We start from the raw sequence: 25,221 nt of genomic DNA, 5'->3' as shown, positions 1-25,221 counted from the left end.
AAAAAAGAATTTCTTCATACCCCCTCTAAACTCCTGCCCCTTACCTTAAAGCTATGCCCCCTGTTCATTGATCCCTCCACTAAGGGGAAAGGTTTCTTGCCTATTGCTCTTTCTATGCCCCTCATAATTTTATACATTTCTATCATGTCCCCCATCAGTCTCCTGTGCTCCAAGGAAAACAACCCCAGTCTATCAAATCTCTCTTCATAGCTAAAACTCTCCAGCTCCTGATAAATCTCCTCTGCACCCTTTCCAGTTCTATCACATCCCTCCTGTAATGTGGATTCCAGAACTGCACACAATACTCTAGCTGTGGCCTAACCAATGTTTTATACAGTTCCAGCATAACCTCCCTGCTCTGAAACTCTATGCCTCGGCTAATAAAGGCAAGTACACCATATGCTTTCTTAATCACTTTACCCACCTGCCCTTCTACCTTAAGGGACTGGCGTACATACACACTTGTTTCGTATTTTATGTTTTTATAACTACAGCTCCTGAGGTGAGAAAAATGACTGGTGGAGTCAAGCCATGATTTTTATCGGCCCTGTCATCTCAACACTGGATTAGTGAATTGGGCCCAGTCAGTGAAATAGGATCCCTCGAGGCAGGTTTTCCTTCAGTCCAGCATCAAAATTTAGTTCAGCACTGTGTTTGCGCTGCTGTCTTATGACGAGTGAAAATTTGAAGTTAAAACTTGAAAGCCATCCAAAGTGGAATATTTCAGGTAACTCTGTGACAATTTTGTTTTGCCAATTTTGCATTAGGATAGCTGGATCAGTATAAAAATAAGAGCTTACATGCAGAGAGACAGATCTATTCCAAAACCATGAAAAGTCCACTGCTGCTGTTCATGACAAAAATGTACAGAATTTGTATTTCCCCAGTTTACTGGAGTGAGAACATCTTTTAATATATGTTCTTTCTCTTGATAGTCTAAAGAGCTGATAAATATGAGTGAAGCTGAGTTATCCTCTAATAACTGTTGGTATCAGTAAAAATGCTTCCATTTCCCTTGTATACTAAAGGGATAGATACATCCCTGTCCCCTTGTTGCCTAGGGAAACATGAAAATCCCCAGGCAAGATCAGTCTTAGTTGTGCGAATACCTAAATTTTCCAACATCTGAAGCAGAGATCTGGGCAAAAGAAATTGCCTTTGTATCTTTACCAATTGTCCTGGTAGGTGTCCTTTTATTTGAGAGTTTAGTATGCAGTGACAAATTAAAATTGTGATTGATAACCAGTTCACCCAATTGCACATGCAATTATGAAATGAAATTATTTGTTTATTCAGTATTCTGAAAGGACCAAGTGCTCACAGCAAAACGCTTCAGAGTCAAAGAATAAGTGTGATCTGCTTCAGAGTAAACACAAAGATAATTAGGAGCCTAAAGTTGATGCAGAATTGATTCCAGTTATTATTGAGCTTGTCTTTGTCTCCAGATGTGAGCTTGTACAACAGTAAGGTAACCCACGTCCGTGTGGCTGTCATGATCCAGTAATACTGAAAAATAATCCCCATCCCATTACACTTTACAAGCCCTTCATTGTTTTCCAAACACTTTGGTTCATAAAAGGCCCGACATAAATACAATTTTTTTTTCTTATTTTCTTTCACCTTTGTTTTACATGACTTAAAGGGATGGTCACACACCGTTGTAATATACAGGTACTCAAAAAGCAAGGATAACGTAGGGCTGGAGAAACGTCCCCTCCATGGTATGCTGTAGAGAGTCACATGATAGTAGACCGTGTAGTACAGTCTGGAAGGAGCCAGCCTGGAGACCATAACCATGCATTGCAGAAGCTTGGGTATGTACATAGTGATGGTTTAACAATAATCGGTTCATGTAAACAAGTCTCCAATCCTCTTAGGGAGACCCCAAGTGAACCTTTACAACATGGTGGCAGCCAATGAATGAACCCATAACTTCAATGTAGCTGGAGAAGGACCGCGAATACTAAGGTCTGGAAAACTAAAAAAAAAACAATGTGTTATAACCTGCCCGGATCCTATTGGCTGAGGGCAATCGGTTACCCCATGTTCCTTGGGGAACATGAGCCCCCCAATGGCGGGTCAACCGTTAGCAGTGCAGCCGTATAAATAGAGCTGGCCAGTGTGGTACTGGCCAGAGGGGAACCAGTAGTGAACTATTGTTGCTGTGTATATTGGTGTGTTGGGTAGGCTGGGTCTAGGTGGATTGCGTTTGATGCAGTGTAGCAAGAGACAGACTTCCAACACTCGATGAGATGCAACACGATTTTATTTAACAGCTAACTATTTACATATCCGACTGTGGGTTGACACTATGCTGACTTGACTGGAGACCTGATGCTAGCCTGACCAGACTTGCTGACTACCACATGGTGTTTGCACTGGCTATGTTCACTGTCTCAGAGGCTAGATCCCGAGAGAGCGGGAAAACTGGTGCCCTCTGGCTTTCTAGTGGTCGTGTCCTGTCTGGTGATTGGCTGCTGTGTTCTGTGTGCTTACTGGTCATCCTGTGTGCCAATCACTGCCTGTTTGCACTCCATTATATACATAGATGTATATTATGACATATATATTGCTGTAAATAAAGTTACTTCCTGTTTGACTCTACAAACTTGTGCTGGATTCTTCACAAATCAAAGTCCGACCTGAGAGAAGTGTGCCGATAATGATGACGCAGGTGGAGTCACCTAAATAAATGCAGGTGTGGAGGCTGAAGGATTCCAGCAGGGCTCATGGAATTCCACTGCCAAACCTGAACAAAGAAGGCAGAGTTAAGGAATTTGGCCACTTCACAAAAAAGGCTGGACAAACGTTTTAAAAAAGGGGAATCCACTGTGTAGCTGAAGAGAAGAACCTGAAGGAAGGCAAAGTTCACAGACCTGGCCAAATGACAAAAGGTGTGGACAAAATATCGTTTAAAAAAATTGAACTTCTAAAATAGTCAGCAATCAGGGTCAGCACATCTAGAGCGCAGCCGGAGGAAAGCTGCAGTTCCAGACATCCCCATAACACAAGGTGGCCGAGTTGGATTGCAGCTTAACAAAAAGTTTTAAAATTTTTTTGAAGCATTAAGAGTAAAAGAACAAGAAGGAATCACCCAGAAATCGATTTTCACAGTTCAGAGAAGCGAATTGCTATCGTTAGAAACATTCTTTAAACGACCCGCTGAACTTGACAAAACACAATAAGAATCCTCAGCCACAGAGCCACATTAAAGAGGGGAAAAAAACAGACATTCTTAAGAGGGCAATGACAGAAAGAAAATTAAAAGTGGTCATGGTTAGAAAATTAAAACCTCCAGACCTATTTTGGCTAAGGCAAGGGCTAAACCAGATCCAAGATTGGGAGCCCTGGAGAAGAAAATGTTTAGATTACAGCAGTATATCAGCATTAAGTAAGGAATAAGAAGAAGTATGAGTGAAAAGTTTCTATACTTGTTTGATATATGCATGGATGAAGTAATCAGAAAATAAGATACAGATGGATCCTTAACCACATTTGGCGAGATATTAGAAGGCTTTCACACCTGCCGTAAACTCCAAGTTGTGGAAAGAAGAAGACCACAAAAGAATACCCTAAATAAGGAGCCGAAGGGGTAGGAAATACCAGAGTGAGGGAGGCAGGAAACCCCAGAGTATGGGACAGATAAGACTCCAGGCTGAGGGAGACAGAAGACCCGAGACTGAGCAGGACAATACTCAAGAAAACCACAAAATGGTCATGGACCATGTCAGTGTAATGAAGTGCATGAGCTGAAGAGTTTAGTGCAGAAGAATCAAGCTTTTAAATAGAGCTTTTTGAGGGGAGTGGGTGGGTGGCTGTGGATGTAAGGCAGCTGAAGTAACCCAAAAGAACCAAAACCTGAAAATAAATGAAGCTATCCCACAGGAAAATGTGTGTCTCAGTTAGAAGTGCAAGATTCAAGCTGAGTATATATCTTTGAAAACGTACCACAAAATGAAGTCTTCAATGAAACAAGGTATTTGAAATCTGAACAATTAAATTCAGACTCTATACAAAGGTACCAGCAGGAAATAATTACTTTTAATTTCACAGTTGGAAAATTGAAGCAGGAGTTGAGATAATTCAGCCAGAAGTACAAACAGGTACAACGCAGGCAGAAAGGGCATTCAAAGAAATCGTCACCCTGAAAGACTCTTTGAAGAATCAATATGTAGCCATGGAAAAACATGAGGAGCTAAAAAAGATGTTGAATACTACTTACTTCAACAAAAGCTGTGCTGGAACTATCAGTAGCAACAAAGCAACACATTGAAGTGCTGTAAATTGGCAAGAGGTCAACAAGAAAATAAACAGTTGAAAGAACAACTAATTGTCCTTCAGAATTAAGTGCAAAAGGAGTAAATAACTGTTACAACCCTCACAGCAGTCATGGGATATGGACCACAGGTTCACTGTAGCCTCAGCTGAGTACAAACTTCCCCAGTAATGGGGTGGGGCCTCCCCTTTACAAGGGTAGCCTGTGTAGTATTAAAAACACCGGCCTAAATGAAAATCTGGGCGGGAAAACACTTTGGAGAGTGGAATAGAGAAATTGCATATGTCATTAAGCCCAGTTTTGCATCCTGCCTACCCTTTCCTTGTGGTCATTCTGTGCGGATTCTACAGTAACCACTCAGCTAGCTTGAAGAAATGCAGACTGTCTTAAACAACAAAAGGAACCTGAGGGAACTGTTGAACTATCTTAAGATGAAGTAATCAAGCTTTGCAAAGAAAGGGAAAATCTACTGGAGGACCTTCACCCACTCCATGATTCCCTCAGGCCTAAGTTTGTTCCTCTGGAAAATTTCGAATTTAATGTCACTCTGAACAATCGGAAGAACCAGTTGGCAGAGAAGATTTAACAATGTTCAATATTCCAGGTGGAAGCCACGAAGTACAAGAAAGAGACTGAAGAGCTGATGAACCAGCTGAATGAAAAAGAGAAGGCATTGAAACAATAAGCTATGGAACGCTCCAAACCGCGAGCAGATAATGAAGCCATAAGTAGCACAATTATATAACTGAAACAAGTTAAGACTTCACTGGAAGGGCGGCAGGATGGTGCAGTGGTTAGCACTGGTGCCTACGGCGCTGAGGACCTGGGTTCAATCCTGGCCCTGGGTCACTGTCCGTGTGGCGTTTGTACATTCTCCTCGTGTCTGCATGAGTTTCACCCCCACAATGTGCAGGGTAGGTGGATTGGCCATGCTAAATTGCCCCTTGAAAAAAAAAATTGGGTACTCTAAATTTATTTCAAAAAAGACTTAGCTGGCCAGCAGTGAAACCAAAATGAAAGGAGGAATATCAAATCTCTGCTGCAGACAGAGAAATAAAAGACAGAAATAAGAGTGGAAAATGTAAATCCAATGCCGAAGCTCAAAGAACTAGAAGAACAATCGTTGGAAGCCTCAAAAGTAGTCAGAACCACTGAGTTGTTGAAAAATGACATGGCTGAAATGAAAATTAAGAACCAAGAATGTCAAAAAAAGTTGAGTTCTCAAACAGCAATGTGAAAAGTCTGGGAAACAATTAGCAGAAGTAAAATTAAAGAATGTGAGCTTGAAAAATAGCACACAGGAATTAGACACTGCTAAGGAAAAACTGATCAGCCTAGAAACTTCCATGGCTGAAAGCTGAATTTCGAAAGGAAAACAAGAATAGAGGAAAACACTGAAGTGTCACTCATTTGATGGTAAGCATTTGAAACAAGATTTGAAACCCCTAAATGATAAACTAGTGGAAGCAAACTCAACAAAGATAGGTCTTCAATTAAAACCTGATAAACTTCTAGAATCATGGGCGGGATTCTCTCAGCCCAGGCCAGGCTGGAGAATCGCCGGGATGGGCATGAATCGCACAACGACGCCCCAACGCCAATCCGCTGATTCTAGAGTGGAGAATTGGCGCCGGTGCGGTCAGTGCAGCACCAGTCAGGGGCCGTTCTATGGGCCCCCTGTTGCACGTTTTACTTGAGTGTAATTCGCGTTTATTGGAGTGTATTAACACGCCTCCATTTAAAGGCCGTGTGCTTAACACTGCTAGGCTCTATGTATGTATTTTCAGCTCAGGAGTCGCCAGGTGCCGTATCTAGACACCTCACAAATATTCCAAGGTCAGGTTCAAAGTAATAAACGATACACCGATTAGTAAGTTCCAAACGATCAATATTTATTATACAAATATAATAAATACACATGCACACGCTAAGGGACTAAGCTATAACTAAACTAAGCGATCAGAATACTTAACTAAACAGGAACAGGCAAGGTCAGGGAGCGAGGCCTTCGTTCCGATCTTGGTCTGCAACCTTCAGAGAGTGTGCTGGTCGCTGGGGGTCTAGTGGGCCTGGTTCGCGTAGCGAGCGTCGTATTGGCACTTACGGTTCGGCGGCTGGTGCTCAACGGCTGGAGTCAGGATACAGGTCGAAGTTCTTGGTCAAAGCCGGAGCACGAAAACAACAGACAGGACCATGTGTGGGGTCTATCTTTTATAGGACCCCAATGTCCGTGCCTCTTTTGGGGCGGGCTTTACCTTCAGGTATCGATTGGACCGAATTCTAATCGATATCTTTTGAATTCCCCCAATGTTAGGGTCTCTTCTTGATGGAGGGGGCGGTTTCTATAGTGGATACTTCTGGTGCCGCTCTGTCTGGACATCCACTTAAAGTATCTATTCAAACCTGAATGTTGCCATTGTGTGTGCCCAGATCTGGATTGCCTCATTAATATGCAAAGCGTTTTGCCATTAACACCTTTGGTTTGAGATCTTCCACCTGGCCAGAAACTAGTTTTGCTGCTTGCAAAATGCTAATCAGTCTTTGCAGACTGCTGTCTTGGCTAAACTGCTTTTCCCTGCAGTCTTAGCAATTCTCCATCTTGTCAGTCCAGTGTCCATTTTAGGTGGCTACAGTGGCTACACCCCCCATAGCAATTTTCGAACCGGGATGGGCCGAGCGGCCGGACAAAAAAACCCGAGTCCCGCCGGCGCCGTTCACACCTCCTCTTACCCGACGGGACTTTGGCGTTAAAGGATCCGGGGGCAGCCTGGTGGGGAGGGGGGTCTAACCCTGGGGGGGGGGGGGTTAGACCTCTGTTGTGGGCTGGCCCGCGATCGGGGCCTACCGATTGGCGGGCCGGCCTCTCGGGCTGGGGGCCTCTTTTGTTCCGCGCCGGCCCCTGTAGCCCTATGCCATGTTGCATCGGGGCCGGCGCGGAGAAGGGAGGCACCATGCATGCGCGGCAATCACGCCAGTCCCACTGCGCATGCGTGCATTGACGCCGGCCCCACTGCGCATGCGCAGACCCGGGGTGCCCATCTGATGCCGGGATCAGCAGCTGGAGCGGTGTGGGTTGCTCCAGTTGCTACAATCCCTGTAGGCGTCAGTATTGATGTGACCATCAATTTACTTGAGACACGATAGGAAGTAAACTGTGGCTTTAATATACTTACAACTGAGCCTGCCTGCGACCAGAAGAACTGAGGGCAGACTCACAAGGCTGCAGCACTTTATACTTCCGGTAGTGGGAGGGGCCATGGGCGGAGCCGAGGGTGGAGACCTGTACAAGCTCCTCATCTCCCCCTGTGGGCAGAGCCGTGCAGCTGCTCACAGACGGAGCCCACAAGGACACAATGCTATACAGTGTGAACGCAATACTATACCGTGTGAATTACATGATGTACATTCACCACAAGTATCGCTGCTCCTGAGGCCATGTTGACGCCGTTGAGAAATGCGACGGCGTTTATGATGGCGTCAACACTTAGCCTCAGGATCAGAGAATCCCGCCCCATATCTCTATGAAGTATTATGAAAAATGCCTCGAACAGGAGACGGAATTGCTGATGAATCAAAACAGTTGGTTGAATATGGAATTAACAGCCAAAACTGATGAAGTTCTTGAACTTGTATCCAATCTGCAGAACATGTAAAATGACATGCACAGTATGGGAGGTTAAATACAGACTTTAATAGCAGAGTGGGAAAATTCTAAGGGCTCACTTCAACTAATTGGGAACAAAGTCCCATAGTGAGCGCGTTTAGCCACGTATTTCCTGGCACTCAGACGTGCATAAAGGGCCTTAGCGGGGAACGTGCGGCCGAGGCTACACATAGCCCCGTTTTGTACTCTGCGGAGCTCCACTCGCCAGACCTCCCCATTGTAGCGATAGATCGGCGAGGCCTCCGAAGCGACTCCCAATCCCCCCAGTCTGAATGCAGTATGGGGGTCCCTGGGTACCCGACCCCCCACACCCCCCTCCGACACCCATGCAGGGCACCCCCGGCCCAATCGCGTGTGCCAAACTTGCACCCTGGCAGTGTGCATTCCAGCTGGCAGTGCCACATGGGAACCTTGGCAGTGCCAAGCTTGCATCCAGGTGACACTGCCAGTGTTCCCAGTTGGCACCAGCAATTCCAGGACACCAACCTGCCCAAAAACTATGCAGCTCGGGGCCTCTGGGAGGCCCTGACCTCTGGGAGGAGTAGCAAATAATGTAAAACTGTTATTGTGAGTAGTCATACTTTGTTGGAAGGGAGATATTTTTTTAAGAAAGAGGGATATTATATATGCCTTTCAGGGATAGTGGCAAGAATAGCCTGCCATTGATAAAAGTGTTTGGCAGAGCAAGGATTAATGTGGGACTGGAGAACAGTATTGTTCATGGTATGTTGCAGCAAATCACATGAGAGCAGAGTGGAGTAGTGTGTGGAAGGAGTCAGCGGAGTCAGAACCAATGCATGGCTGCACCTTGGAATTGTACATAGTTATGGGTTAGCAATAAATGGTTTATGTTTAAACAACCAAGTCTCCAGACCCCTTAGTGAGACACCAAATGAACCTATACATCAACAACCCCCATCCACCCTCCCCCAAGCTTAACTACCAATTGCCGACTGCTTCATTGTGAGTGTGCTGGAGTCATTACACTTGCTGCTATTACAGTCAGCTTACACACAAATGCGAGATGATATTGAGTAAATATATATTAATAAACCATGCTCAGTAAAATTTATGTGTGCAAAAAGCTGGGCAGAATAAACCTACTCTTGTATTTTCAAAAAGCAAAGCCATGATGTAAAATGTGCCAATTTCATCTTGGTAAATTGTCAGTAAAAGTACCAGCCAGTTATATTCTCATAGTTTTCTCTCTCCAATAATTTTATTTGGTAAGAACATGGATTAAAAAATGGGGCCTTACAGTAGAAAGCATTAACAGCACAGTTTGTCCCTTTTTGGGATTGTTGAGATTAGAACTGCAGAAGTATCGATCGGGGAGATTAAGTGCAAAGTTAAAAAAAAAATCTCTTCAGAGCTTTCGTAAACGATAGTCAGGAATAATTGGAACTGAATTAAAAACTAGAAATCTGAAACAGGAGCAGGAAAAACTGGAAACGTTCAGCATGTCAGACAGAGCATCTGTAGCAAGAAGCAACCAGATGAAGGGTTATGCCTGAAACGGTAACTGGTCACTTCTCCACAGATGCTGTGCCTGACTCATTGAATGTTTCCAGCAGATTCTGTTTTTGTTTTGTGCAGAATTACAGGCGGTGGGTGGGTGGGCGGGTGAGTGAGGGGGGTTGGCGCAGTGGAGGCATAGCAGAAGTGGTCAGACATGGCGTCAATGCTTAACTAAGAGGGAAGATCTTGAAATATAATCACAACTGCAGATATATTGGAAAGATAGGTGATATCACATTGAAATAAGAGACTAAAATCTCACCCTGATTACTGAAGACCGTATGAAAAAAGCAGCAATATTGGTATATGTGCAGGTCGGCTCTCATGAATGAGCAATCAAGGATATAGATTCTGTATATTTTCACTTGTTAATCATCTTATTAGTACTCCCTGAAAGGCTGTTTTAGTTCAAAGCAAATGTATTTCTTCAAATTAAGTCAACTGTTATTTTTCGGAACACGTCTATTTTGGTATGTTTAAACATAAACCCATGTCAGATTTAACTTTACAAATTATTGGGGGAAAAAAAATTCCCATGGGCGAGATTCTCCAGCCTTGCTGAGCTCTCAAGCTTAACGAGGCCGAAAACGAGATCCACGCCAGGCGCCAAACAGTTGGCGGTGCAACCATCATATTTCTGTCGGCGAAAAGTGGGATTTCGGGCATGGCGAGACACCGATTATCACCACTTAAGCACCATTTGCATACAATTAAAAAAAAATAAAAATTTAGAGTACCCAATTATTTTTTTCCAATTAAGGGGCAATTTAGCGTGGCCAATCCACCTATCCTGCACATATTTGGGTTGTGGGGGTGAAACCCACGTAGACACAGGGAGAATGTGCAAACTCCTCACGGACAGTGACCCAGAGTCAGGATTCAACCCGGGTCCTCAGGGCCATCATTTGCATACAATTAACGAGAGAGACTCCTTATCCCACGGACTCCCGTCATTCAGCGTCTTCCCCAGCAAGTGGTCAGATTGGCGCTGATTAGTACTCCTTTTGAAAAACGTGAACCTGGTGGAAGGCCTTCTGTGGGGAGCTGAGGAAGTGAGTAGCCATCTTTGCCCACAGGCAACAAGCCCAGGTGTGCTAGCCTTGCCACCCCAATGTTCGGTGGGGTGTTGGGGAACCATCGTCTGGGGGTGAAAGATCCCTCCGCAGGGGTGGGCTGCCATGGGGGATGGGAGATGCGCTGAGGGGGCAACCGGTGGGCAACAGCTCGTGGCACCACCATGCCAACCCCTGGATCGTGTGTACTCATTCCAGGGGCAACCCCTGTCCATGCCCACCTGGTGTCTACTTACTCGTGCTGCCCGGTATAGGCCGTTGACCTTTTTCTGGCACTGGAGGCCAGTCCTCCTGGTCACACTCCCCAAGCTGATGGCTGCCGCGACCTCATCCCAGGCAACACTGGTTGCCTTGTGGCTGACTCTCCTGGACTCTCGGGGTAACAGGGCATCCCTCCTAACCTCCACGCCATTTAGTAGCCTCCCTAGGTCAGAATCCCTAAATCTTAGGGTTGGTCTCCTTGGCGCCATTATTGCGAGCTGGCTGGGGTTGGCTAAGCAAGTGTAGCTTAAGTACTGCTTGACCTTGTTAGCATGGGGCAGGCGAGTGCGGTCCCAGTGCGGTGAGCCTTCATTTGCAATGAGGTGCCCGTGAAGCCTCATTAAGTGAACCAATTAATGTTGAATTACGTTGCCGGCCTCGCTGGACCGATTGCCGAGAAGCTCGCGGCAATTCCTGCTCGCTTCCGCACTTTGACATTTTTCCGAAGAATTGTACCCCATTTGTTTTCACTGGAAGCCATGAGTAAATAGCAACATCCTGGGGAGAGCCGGGGGGGGGGGGGGGGGGGGGGGGGGGGGGGGGGGGGGGGGGGGCTGTCGTTGTTCAGTGATATAAACACGATGGCTATAGAGCAGATAGAGAGTGGGAATTCTGTGAATAGTAACTCACCTTCTGACTCCTCAAAGTTTGCCCACCATCTACAAGGCTCAAATCAAGGGCTGAGTAATACGGAGGGAGGGGGAGGAGGTGGATAGCTTGCCTCACCGGAAGCAAAGTTGATGTGAGGCCAACATACTCCGCGCTGACTAGCCCCAGAGTCATAAAACACAGCAGGCATCCCTCACTGGAGTGCATCAGTGGTCACTGCTGGGACTGCAGGAGAAGGAAGAAGACTTATGGATCCTTAGAACAAGCAAGTCTGGGGTCTTGGGCGGGGTTTGGGTCGGCCAAGGGAAGGGGAGGGCTTCAGTATTGGGGGGTGGGATGCCCCATGATCAGCAAAGTGCAGCCTCTGAAGAGCAAACACCCCCTGCCTTCCTATCCTTTTAAATTGGGTTGCTCACTCTTGCCCAGCCGCCCACGTCAAATGTTTAATGGCAGGGTAATAATTTGATTATCTATTAAATATAATGGATGGGCTGCCAATTTTGGGTCTGCCACTCCCCCCCCCCCCCCCCCCCCCCCCCCCATTATGGGTTGGGCACCTGCCATATTTTGCATGCCCCCACCCAAAACACACCCGATGTGGGTGCGCAAAATACAGCCATAGGATTGTGATGGACTATTCTCCATTTGCCTGGATGAGTGCAGCTCAAACAACACTCAAGAAGCTCAGCGTAATCCAGGACAAAGCTTGCTGAATTGGCACCCAATCCCCAACACCTTCAACGTTCACTCCTCCACCATCACTACACAGTGGCAGCAGTGTGAACCATCTATAAGACGCACTGCAAGAACTCATCAAGACTTCTTCGACAGCATCTTCCAAACCCATAATGCCTACCACCAAGCAGGGCAAGAGCAGCAGACACATGGGAACACCACCACCTGCACACACACACACACACACACACCCCCCCCCCCCCCCACACCAAGTCACTCACGTCCTTCCTAATATAGAAAAATATTGTCGTTTGTTCACTGTTGCTGGGTCAGAATCCTGGAACTCCCTCCCTAATAGCACTCTCGGTGTACCAACACCACATGGACTGCAGCAGTTCAAGAAGCCAGTTCACCACCACCTCTGCAAGGGGAATTAGGGATGGGTAATGAATGCTGGCCTAGCCAGTGGCACACACAGCTAATGAATTAATTTTAAAAAAAATAAATGCACTAGCAAACTACAGTTTTCATTTTGAAATACCTTCTGTACTAAAAATATTATAAAACCTTTATTTTAACCAAGTGTTTTTGGTATTTGGTATGAATCACTTACTGAGTATTTGACCTGCCCACCACTGTAATACATTCCTCCAACACTTGAGCTGAAACATCATCTCTTCTTGAACAATATTATTGAGCTTTAAAACATTTGCAGTTTTGCACTAAAAGCTCCCCAATGCTAGTGTAATCTACCTTATTGCCCCCCTCATGTTCTATATCTTTGACCAGCTGAAACACCTTGGGCTGGATTCTCTGATTTTTAGGCTATGTCATGACGCTGGCGTGGGAACAATGGCCTTTTTCAACAGAAAATTTGGCGCAAAACAGCCACCGATCCTCCGTTTGGCTGGGGGCTAGCAGGAAGGCAGCATAGTGCATCCGGCTCTAGGTGCCGATACAGCCCGGAGAATTGGCAGTCCATGGTCACGCATGTGCATGGCGGCAGCCTGCAGCAGCTGCGCCGTGCAACATGGTACCGGCCACGTGTGGAGCAGGCCTGCAAAATAGTGCTCCCCTTTGGTCGGCTCGGGAGCCCTGGACCACCGCCCACCAGTGCCCCCAGCCCCTGCCAATGTCCCCCATGCCCATAGATGGGCCCTCCCCCGACTGTGTGGTGCTGGACTGAGTCGGCAGCCGCCACGCTGAGTTCCTGACAGGTAAGACCATGAGAGATCCATGCCGTCGGGAACTCGGCCGGTCGGGAGCGAAGCATCGGAGGGAGGGCCTCAGGCAGTATCCTGAGGCCATCGATACAGCATGCAGCGCGTTCTAGGAGGGGGGCGGAGCATCGCAAAAGTGGCGCCGCCCCCGATTTCGTCGGAAATTGGGATTCTCCAGCTGATCGCCGAACACGATTTCGACGTCGGCAACCCAAGAATCCCGCCACTTGTCCATCATGTTCCTCTGCATCCCACATTTTCAAAAGGCTAAGACATATAACTTAATCCACCCATAAACTGATGTAAAGTAATCGAGGATTACACAAAGGATCCCTGAAAATATAGACATTTATTGGGAATTTCCTAACGGTTTGCACCTCTTCACTACCATGACATTGGCAGACATTCAGCAGAAACCACGCTCGCTGACCTGGAGGAGAAAGAAAAATCCTGAGGAAATTCCCAGTGATAATCACACACACTGAACCTAAAAATGACAAACATAACCATTGTTTGACTTTCGATTTTAATTTGTGTATTCAATAAGCTATGTTTCAATTTCACTTTCCAGACTAAAGTGTGTTCAATTGGTTGAAAATCGGTTGTGGAAAACTTGACAAATAACATGACAAGCCAAGCAACTACATGAACAACAACTTGGTGGGAATTCTCTGTCCGTTCAAGCCGGTGGGAATTTTCCTGTCCCCGTCCAGCGAGTGGAGTTTTGGCTGAGTGGCAGATTCACTGCTTTGGCTGGTCGCAGTGGCAGGGCGAACTTAGATCGGAGAACCCGGCCCTATGTTTAGATTGAGCCTGTAATCACAATGAAACATCCACCGCTGCTTCACTGGAGCTTTATAAAATACAGTATGACACCGAGCCAGGTAAGGGCCTAGCGTTTATGCTCAGGGTACACCCGAAGTTGGCATGGGCGGGAGAGGATGGGAAACACGCTCCATCCGAAATCAGGTTGTTAACGTGTTATTATACTGGCTCGTCAACTAAGGTGCACCCAGCATGTAACAAGCTCTGGGAAAGGCTGAGCTCTGCCGAAGAGGGTGGGCAGCCAGAAAAGGGAACATGCGGGCTAGCTCTTTCAATCTGCCTCCTCAGGGGGACAGCCACTGCCGAGCTGAATGAGGAATCTGCTGACTGGTAAATAAAATATCAATGTCAAAATTGTGCCATGTGAGTCTGGGCAGCACAAGCACAAACACACCTCAGTCCCCAGAGACATTTGTTGGGCGAGATCTAATGGTCAATCTAACAGGACTCTGTTTCATTTCCATTAAATCAGAGCAGTCAATTGGATTTGAGCCCTGACATTTCATCCTGACCCTAGCTAAAATAGAAGGCAGCCTTGCCAATTGGTCGGCCTACCAACCCGTAGAAGCAGTTGGGTAACATTCATTTCCCAGCCAACTGCTGCTTAATTCATTTAAATTGGTTTCTTGATAGTCGGCAGGCGCACTTCAAACTCGAGCCCCCGCCCGCTGACTGAAATAATGTGCGAGGGCACAATGACGTTGGGGTATGCGCCTGCTGTCTTCAGGCACAATTTTACATATTTCTGGGTCCAGTATTTGACCAAGCAACATAAAGGTCTGGCCAAGGAGATTGGTCTGATGGCTAAAATCTTGGGCAAAGAGATAGGTTATAAGGATTGTCTTAAAGGAAGAAGGTGAGGTGGAAAGGACTAGGGAGGCTACTCCAGAGGTTGGGGTCCAAGCAACTGAAGGCACTGCCACCAATAAATAGTGGAGCAAGTAAAAGTAGGACCACAATTCGAGGAGCGTAGATATTTCAGAGGGTTGAGGTGTTGGAGAAGATTGCCAATATAGGGAGGGGCAAAGCAATGGAGGGTTTGAAAACTCGGAAGAGAATTTTAAAGTGAAGATATTGCTTGATCGGGAACCAATGTATTTTGGCATGCACAGGGATGATTGGGCAATACGACTTGCTGTAAGTTAAGACTCAGGCAGCAGAGATTTGGATGACCTCAAGTTTATAGAAAGTAGAATGGGGGAGACCAGTCATGAGTGCATTGGAATAGTCAAGTCTCGAGGTAATGAAGGCAAAAATGAGCGTTTCAGCAGCAGATAAATTGGCACGGGGAAAGTAGGGCAACGTTACTGTTGGAACCAACAATTCTACGGACGCGTGCTTGTAGGATTAGAATAACGGTTTTAGGGCAGCACGGTGGCCTAGTGGTTAGCACAACCGCCTCACGGCGCTGAGGTCCCAGGTTCGATTCTGGGTCACTGTCCGTGTGGAGTTTGCACATTCTCCCCGTGTCTGCATGGGTTTCGCCCCCACAACCCAAAAATGTGCAGAGTAGGTGGATTGGCCATGCTAAATTGCCCCTTAATTGGAAAAAATAATTGGGTAATCTAAATTTATAAAAAAAAAATAACGGTTTTAATATACTTACAACAGAGCCAGCCTGTTAGCCGTTGAACTTTCAGTGAACTAGCTGGCTGACTCTGTGGCACGGATCTTTATACAGCAGCTCCAGGGGGAGGAGTTCTGGTCGGAGCCACGGGAGGAGCCCAGTACAAACTCTCGAGTACTGACAGAGCTACTCCCCCTGGTGGGCAGGTAGTGCAACTGCACTTACAATATTGATACATGTATCTACTTGGAACAGAGTGACATTGGTAACTATAATGCCGTGTGAATCTCATTCACCACAGTTACTGAGGTGGAAATAGGTGACCTTAGTGATAGCACAAATATGAGGTCAGAAGCCCATCCCAGGATCAAATGTGACCCCGAGTTTGCAAATAGACCAAATTAACCTCGGACTGTTGCCAGGGGTGGCGTCAATAGTTAGGGAATGGATTTCAGAAAGGAGACTGAAAGCAATGGTTTCAGCCTTCCCAAATTTAAATGGGAGGAAGTTTTGCTCAGTCAGTACTGGAAGCCGGTGAAGCAGTCCGATAACTTAGCAATGGTGAGAGTAGGAGGTCATCGCCATACATGCAAAAAATAACGCAGTGCTTATGAGTGATGTCACCAAGTGGCAGCATGTAGATGAGATGTAAGAGGGTGCCAAGGGACACCAGCAGTAATGATGCTGCAGTGGGACAGAAAGTGGTGTTGCAAATCAGTAAAGCCGGGATTAAACAGAACAGTGCTTTTTATAAACAAAAGTTCCTTATTGATTTTCTTATTAAAACTCAATGATCTTTTGTTTTAAATTAAATGCAAGTAGAAACAGTATGCTGCGTTTCAGAAAAGTTCTGGGTTTGATCTCTGCCGCACTTTATTTCACCCCAATTAAGTTTCTCACACTATCCTGTGTGCAAATCTGCAACCGTTGCATTTTACTCAGTAATATATCATGTCGACTGCACCATAGGGAGTGAAGATGTAAGTGGATTTCTGCATGATTGCAGAGACTACATACCAACGTTCCCCATGCTGCATTATCAAACAGAAGGCATAAGATAATCAGAAATATAGGCCAGGATTCTTCGACCCCACGCCGGATCGGAGAATCCCCGGGGGAGGTGAGAATCACGCCCCGCTGCCCGACGCCGACTTCCGAATTCTCCCCCGCCGATTCTCAGGTGCCTGCGGGATTTCCGCTGCGCTGGTCGGGAGCCATTGTAAGCGAGTTTGGCCGAATCCCGCTGGCGTGGGTTAATCAGGTCCCACGTGGCGGGACCTGGAACGTTTGTCTGCGGGAACCGTCCTGGAGGGGGGGTAATGGGGTCCGACCTGGGGGGGGGGGGCTACAACGGTGGACTGGCCCATGATCCAGGCCTACCAATCAAGCAATGGAGGGTTTGGAAACTCGGAAGATAATTTTAAAGTGAAGATATTGCTTGATCGGGAACCAATGTATTTTGGCATGCACAGGGATGATTGGGCAATACGACTTGCTGTAAGTTAAGACTCAGGCAGCAGAGATTTGGATGACCTCAAGTGGGCTGGTTCCGTGGGGGCCTATGTTCCTCCGCGCTGGGCCCCTGTAGGGCTCCACCCTATTGCCTAGGGGCCGGTGTGGAGAAGGGAAGCCCCGCGCATGCGCAGAATCACGCTGGCCATTCCGCGCCGGCTGGAGCTGCAGGGACAACTTCGGCGTCGACCTAGCCTCCTAGGAAGGGGAGCATTCCCCATTATCGGGGGCCATTGACGTCGGAGTAGTTGGCAATGCTTTTCACGCGGCGTGGGGGCATAGCCTCATTATTGGAGAATCCCGCCCATAAGCTGCAGAGGTTGGAATATAAATTGCCACCTGATTCTCTGAACGTTATCATGAAACAAATGTCATGCTTGTCACGTTGTTGGATAATTTTTCACTTATCTTCTGGGTTAAACCAGGCTTTGGTGCTCGCTGAAGTGAATTTGATGGTAAATAAAATGTTAACATTTCATTGATTAGAAATTTTAAGTCAGCGTTAAGCTCACTGGTATCGGTGCCAAGTGTTTTCTTTATCATCTCAATATTAAACTCCAAACACAAAGGAGAAAGGGTCATCCAGATGCTGCAGCACAGTATTTCCATTATCGACCATGACCATCTGGCACCAAAATTGGCAAACATTTGGTGCAGATTTTGTTGTGGATTCCTGTTCACTGAACTGAAGCGGCATCTGGCAGCAACCAGCTCCGAGTGTATACCAGAACAACAAGCAATGGGTTGTGCTGGACTAAAACTCTTGTACATACACATGGCAATTTCACTCCTCCTGACAAGATAAGCTTCGGAGTGACTTTTGATTTTCAAACATATTTTCAGTAACATTTCTACAAGTTCCAGTGTTGCCTTCTTTACTTTGGAGTGAACCACAAGCTGTTTCTTATGTCGACCAAATGACCACACAAGCAATATGTTAGCTCAAAAACAAAGTTTATTAATAGCACAAGACTTGCATTTCTGTGAAATAACACACGCGGCTCCGTACTAATCTACACCTAACAACTAAGATGACCTCTACTTAACTTCGAGTGACCAGCAGTGTGCGAGATAAGGCCTTTATCAGGGTCCATGTGGTCGGTTTGGATGTTGTTCGGTTCGTCTCAGCTGGTCTCGTCCTTCAGGAATGGTCACGGGTCCTTGAACTTGGTTGTTCTTTTGCAGTTGGTCGCACACAGGCCGGTCCCAAAAGAGACAGATCTCTAGTGTGCAGGGCGTTTTTATCCTTCGTCTCTTTAGCTCCCTTTTTGGGCAGTCCTTACTCCAGGTCCAATGGATCGAGAGGGTTATCGATCACCCTCATTGATCTCAGCGAATTAGGGGGCGGATACCTCGATAGCTTGGCAGGTCCTAGCTCTCATTGTCCCAGGCATGTGGGCCTTTCCAAATAAGAGGGGTGGCGCCGGTTAGTCTGCTACTGTTGTAACTCCTTGATTCAAACTCTATTGTCCTGGAGGAAATGGTGATCGACTCTTAATGGATACAAGTTTCAGCCAAGTCTGGTTTCTTTGCGCAAGACACAGAGGCTGTGTACCTGTCTGTGTCCCAAATTGACCACAATTCCCATGGCCCTTTGCAGGTGGCCATTTTACATGGCTACACCAGTCACTACAATCCATTCAACATCGATGTACAGTCCCACGAGCAATTAGGATTGTCCAACAAGAAAACGTTTATGACAAACGTTTTTAAAATTCATTTATGATGTGGAATTCTTATACTGCCCATCCCCAGTCAACCTGGAAAGCTGGCGATGGGCCATCTTGTACTGCCGTCATTCATTTGCAGAATTATTTAACCAATCTCTTCGGAATTTTTACCAGCAGTTTGATGTAACTGAATGACCCTGAAAAGTACTTTAGAAAGCAGCTACACTGGTATGGGGCTGGAGTTACATAACGACAGACCCTCAAGGTGCAACTCCGTCACAGTTCCTCAGTTCCACTCCCAGCTCTGCCCCCTCTCCACCCGATCCAATTGTAGCTCTGTTTCCCACTTCAAGTCTTGGCTCCATCCCCAAGAACCACTCTAAACAATTTGCCTCAACACTGTTCTTGGCTGCATTTCCAGTTCCGTCCCTGACTGTCAACTCCAGCTCTGTCCCTCAGCAATATATCTGAATTAGACACCCAGTATTGTTCACAGCTCTGTCCCTCACTGCCACACCCTGTACCTGTCCTGCAGCATGACTCTGAGCCCATTCTAGCATCTATCTGCTACCTTCAAGTAGAATTATTTCCTCCATGGGAACATTGAAAAAACATCTTGGGCGCGCTTTTACCAAACTTGTTGCGCCCGGCGTGGATCTCGGCACGCCGGGTTAATAGCGGAAAAAGTGGAAATCGAGATTCACGCCAGGAGTGAACCAGTTTGCAATTCACCCGGCACACTCCTGGTGGCAAATTCCAGATCTCGCCCACAAATGGCGAGCATATCATTAACCCTCATTTGCATTCATCTGAATTCCAATGGGAAGTCACGAGGGTGTCATTGTCACTCCTTTGCAAAAACACGAAGCTGCCGCAATGACTGCTGATGGGAACTGAGGTGGTGAGCCGGCAATTCCATTTTCTGGCATGCAGCTCAAGGGCACCGAAGCGGAGCTATTGGTGCAGGCAGCCGGGTGCTGCCAGCAGGAAGAGAATCCCTTTGGCCGGAGAATTCTGGCCTATATATAAATAAAAATCAGTCCTGTTGATAAGATGAATCTGCTTCCATTGCAAATCGCTAAATAATTTCCTTTTCCAATTTCCACAGATCAATATTTTTTAGTTTTCAAGGTGCAGGATATTCATAGAATCATAGAATTTACAGTGCAGAAGGAAACCATTCAGCCCATTGAGTCTACACCGGCCCTTGGAAAGTTTTTGTAGGGCTCCTTGATGCCACAGTGAAATGCTGCCTTGATGTCAAGGGCAGTCAGTCTCACCTCACCTTGAGTTCAGCTCTTTTATTCATATTTGGACCAAAGCTGAAATGAGGCCAGGAGCTGAATGGCCCTGGCAGAATCCAAACTGATCAGCAATAAGCAGCTTAATGCTGTGTAAATGTCGCTTGACAGAACTGTTGACACCACCTTCCATCACTTTTCCTATGATTGATTAGACTGATGGGGCAGTAATTGGCCAGATTACTGGTTCCTCCTAAACTCAGTCCTAAATCTACTTCCCCTTATTTTGAGGCTATGTCCCCTAGTTCTGCTTTCACCCGCCAGTGGAAACAACCTGCCCGCATCTATCCTATCTATTCCCTTCATAATTTTATATGTTTCTATAAGATCCCCCCTCATCCTTCTAAATTCCAACAAGTACAGTCCCAGTCTACTCAACCTCTCCTCGTAATCCAACCCTTCAGCTCTGGGATTAACCTAGTGCATCTCCTCTGCACACCCTCCAGGGCCAGTACGTCCTTTCTCAAGTAAGGAGACCAAAACTGAACACAATACTCCAGGTGTGGCCTCACTAACACCTTATACAATTGCAGCATAACCTCCCTAGTCTTAAACTCCATCCCTCTAGCAATGAAGGACAAAATTCCATTTGCCTTCTTAATCACCTGTTGCACCTGTAAACCAACTTTCTGTGACTCATGCACTAGCACACCCAAGTCTCTCTGCACAGCGGCATGCTTTAATATTTTATCGTTTAAATAATAATCCCGTTTTCTGTTATTCCTACCTGCGCAGTTTTCCACATTGTCAGGTGGAAGATAATGTTGCAGACACTGTACTGGAATAGCTTGGCTGGGGGTTGCACAGGTCTTCTGCACTACTACCGTAGGTTTGTCAGGGTCAATAGCCGTTGCAGTATCCAGAACCTTCAGCTGTTTCTTGATATCACGTGGAGTGAATTGAATCAGCTGAAGATTGGCATCTGCCAGTCTTTTGCACTGATGTGTTGGGCTCCTCCATCATTGGGGATGGAGATATTTGTGGAGCCTCCTCCACCAGTTAATTGTGCATCACCATTCACAACCGGATGTGGCAGGACTGCAGAACTTGCGTAAGTGTAACAAATGGTGACCATAAAATCTGGCCTTCTGAATTAAATTATTAATTGCTGATCAGTTCCTTGTTCTGCACTAGGAAGAGGATGGCACTGCCAACTCAATGGATGCAGCTCCCAATCAGCCTACAAAGAAAGCAGCCTTATCCCACCAATCTGGCCTTCATTAAATTTACATCCAGGAGATGTATTAATCTACTGTGCCAACTCATTAGTTCGTTTTCAACATTATTAATCATCGTTAACTTGCTATTTTTGTAAACCTGTGGAGGCAGGGGAAAATTGACAGCCTGCAAAATTCTGGTGCTTCCCTTATCACCAGTTTTTTTTTCAATCTTTTTTCTGTTTGGGGAACTTATTGTTGGGGGAACCCCTGCAAATATGAACTCACTCTAAGGAACCATCCAGTTCAGGTCTTCAAAAGGCAACAACAGTACAGTATCAGGTTTCCCAAAGGAAAACAATTACTGGTGCAAATTATTTAGTAGCATAAAAATAGCATGCTGGTTAATCAAAAATGAATGAGTATTCAAAAATCTAATAAAAAACATTTATAAAAAAAATGAATGAGTAACAGATAGAAGAAACCGGATGAACAACAGTTAAACCTCCCAAATACCCTTTCTCAACTCCCCTCGATATGAAAGTGCTGATTATTTGGTTGCCAAATCAAAATGTGAACATATTGGTTAATCACCCTTAACTAGCTTAGTTAGAATTGTTGAAACTTACAAAATTAAAGTTAGCTTGCAAATTAGACGTGACTTTTGTTAGCCAGATAATTTCATTGGCAGAAGTGCCTGTATCAAATCACACATTGGCTAGTTATCACTTTAAAATATAGTCAATTAACATGTTCACCCCTTCGAAGGCTGTCGGCTGACTAGGGGTCACTAATAGGGTAATTAGTGATGCTGGCTCTGAAACATAAAGTAGAAGGCTACCTGAGGTCACAGAAGGGAATGAAATTGGGAAAGAACAGCACGTTTCTACGTGGCTGAGTTTTCTGAAATCAACAACATAGAAATGAAGGAGAAATTAATCTGCAAATGGATCACATTTGATGCTAATTCAAGCTATTGTAAGGTAACTTTAATTGAACGAAGGACAGTATGTGGAATTTCATCTATTTGTGGATATCTGGCTTTGTTGGTGGTCGAAAACACTGGTCAAGTTGCAACAGCGCTGGTGGTGATGAGGCATTTGAAATCTTGGAATATGCAGAACTATTTATTTAGCTATATTTCCCATTTCACGTAATTCATTTATTTAATCTTTCAGTTCATACCTTTCTGTGAAGGGCAATAAGTTTTAAACAACTGGACTGCATTTTAACTGTGTGTGCTAAAAATAATTATGTTCATCTTCCCAAAATCTTTGACAGCATTGCAAAATAATCTCTACCTTTAAATTCATTTGCAGATTTTCTATTCTTATAAAGTTAACAAAGGCATTTATATTTGTAAAGAGCGTAAAGGAGTATAAACGCTCTTATACCCTTGGGCAAAGAAAGGATTAATCATCTACAGACAAACATGATCTATTGTTCTGTGCTGTATTTTTCTATGTTCTATGTTGTATACTTGCGCATGCCTTTACATCCAAACCTTAACTGCAGAATTCCTAAGGGAAACAAAACATGTTGCCTCTGTGCAAATAAACGACCGCTCAAAATCATTTAGAAGTGGTCCATTATTCACTAGTTCTGGAAGAGGTAATATGTGGTGTATGCAAGTGAATGATAAAGTCAAGGGGTGAAGTCTTTGAAACAAAACTGTAATCATTAGTCTGGGAGAGAAGAACATTTATTTTGAGCAAGTTATATTTGCTTGTTTTGAAGTTACCAAAATTGAAATATTAATTCTGCTGTGTTTTCTTTAGCTGCCCCTGCACATTTAAATAAAACTTAATCCATAAAGTATCATGGCCAGCTGGAGCTTCACCAACTGAGCTGAGGAGATTCCAATAAGAGAACCCAACCATCCAAAGCTGGAGCTGGAACCAAAGCTGATATCATCATTTTGTCACCGGCGAGTACTACCCATTTGTAATGTGACAGCACGCTCTCCAGCTGACTTTGGTATTCTCCAATTTTTGGTACAAAGATTTGCTTCTTAGCTTTGCACGATTTGAACAGACACCTTGGAACTATCACAACTATTTTTAGCCGTTTGATAGTTCTGGGAAATGTGCTATTTAATCCATGCGTTTGTTGGAGCCACGACTGATGGGATGCATCTCTGCTTCACGTTGGACAGGAGGATGCTGAAATTGCTCTTTAATGCAGTGTTTGTCAAACTTTTTTGCTCGGGACCCAGTTTTACAAATCGGCCACCCTTCATGCCGGCCGACCGACCTGCGTGAACCACACCGAGTGACCTTCGCGACCCACTATTTTCACTTACCTTTAATGCGACAGGTGAGCCTTCTTGGTCTTCACAATCGCACTTACTTTGTGATTCAATGTTACATTTCTGATAATGACTTCAACTGATGATTTAAGATCTCACTGCATCCTTTGAAAAATTAAAGAGCTTTGTCCTCGAACTCGACATGCTTATTCTTCAAATCCCTTTGAAGTTTTAAGGGTTTTAAATTTTCATTTGCCAGTACTTCCTTGCAAATAACACACATGAACTTTGAATCCTGATTTACAGTGGCATAATTAATAAACCCACACCTCAAGTAATAATCTTTAAATAAATAAATAATCTTTATTGTCACAAGTAGGCTTATATTAACACAGCAATGAAGTTAATGTGAAAAGCCCCGAGTCTCCACATTCTGGCTCGGGTACACTGAAGGAGAATTCAGAATTCTCAGCTGGTACGGGAATTGAACCCACGCTGCTGGCCTTGTTCTGTATCACAAACCAGCTGTCTAGCCCACTGAGTTATGCTCTTGTTCCTGTTTTCAGCTTCTTCTTGATGGTTTGTTCATCAGAGGCCCTGGAGTTCACACCAGCACTACTGGCAACTGCAAAATGGAGGAATCTCTCTTGCACGCCCAGAACATATGACATCAGTGTAATGAGCACAGGGCCTGCTCTTTGCCGCCGCTCCACACAGGAAGACTCCAGCGATTTAAAAAATATATCTGCTCCTGGGTCAGTGCACTGACGTCAAGAGGAGGCATTGCTGAGCGGTGCGCGTGCATGGAATGGCCGGCAATCTGAAAGCCGGTCGTGGCCGGAATTTCTAAAAGCCGGTCGCACCGTTGGGCACTTCCTCCCGTGATCGGGAAAACCGCGACACATGGTCCTGTGATCGGAAACACCGCGGCGCTTGGCCCTGCGACCCTCCTGACACTTGCCTGCGACCCGCCCGCAGGTTGCGACCCTGGGTTCAAAAATTACTGCTTTAATACGGTTCATAGTGATAACAGTAACTGGTAATCTTACTTAGAAAGGCCACTGAATGCATGATTTTTAAACAAAAGGAAATGGCAGTAATGCTTTTCCAGAGTTGGGGGTCAAAGCGCATTTTAGATCAGAAAAGAATGAGTTTTTGACCCTCGCCTCAATGGAAACAATGGCCGGGATTCTCTATCTGGGGACTAAGTCCCCACACTGGCGGGAAAACCGGCGCCAACCACTCCGGCGCCAACAGCCCCCGAAAGTGCGTAATTCTCGGGGGCTAGGTGGACGCCAGAGGGGTTGGCGCTGCTCTAGCCGGGGCCGAAGGGACAGCAAGAATTCACGCATGCGTGAAAAGGCCGCCGTGATTCCGCGCATGCGCAGACTGGCCGGCGCATTTTGCCGCATGTGCAGGGGCTTCTCTTTGCGTCGGCCATGGCGGAGCCCTATAGGGGCTGGTGCGGAAGAAAGAAGTGCCTAAATGGAACAAGCCCGCTGCAGATCAGTGGACACCGATCGCGGGCCAGATCACCATGGGGGCCCCCCCGGGGTCAGATCCCCGAGGACCACCTACGCATACTCACCTGCCAGGTCCCGCCGGTGCGTGAGGTGAGTAATTCATGGCGGCGGGACTGGCCAGA

The 25,221-nt window shown here is 45.9% G+C and overlaps 1 long non-coding RNA gene across 1 annotated transcript; it reads left to right on the top strand.

Moving 5' to 3' along the window:
- The first annotated feature begins 355 nt into the window (after positions 1–355).
- Positions 356–23,733, top strand: LOC119973385. Its single transcript, XR_005462301.1, has 3 exons — positions 356–727; positions 13,868–14,180; positions 23,107–23,733. It is a non-coding gene; the product is annotated as an uncharacterized LOC119973385 (long non-coding RNA).
- Positions 23,734–25,221: the final 1,488 nt, after the last annotated feature.

This window comes from Scyliorhinus canicula, chromosome 1 (genome assembly GCF_902713615.1).
Source record: "Scyliorhinus canicula chromosome 1, sScyCan1.1, whole genome shotgun sequence".
NCBI classification, from domain to species: Eukaryota; Metazoa; Chordata; class Chondrichthyes; order Carcharhiniformes; family Scyliorhinidae; genus Scyliorhinus; species Scyliorhinus canicula.
This window is presented reverse-complemented; position numbering and strand designations above follow the sequence as displayed.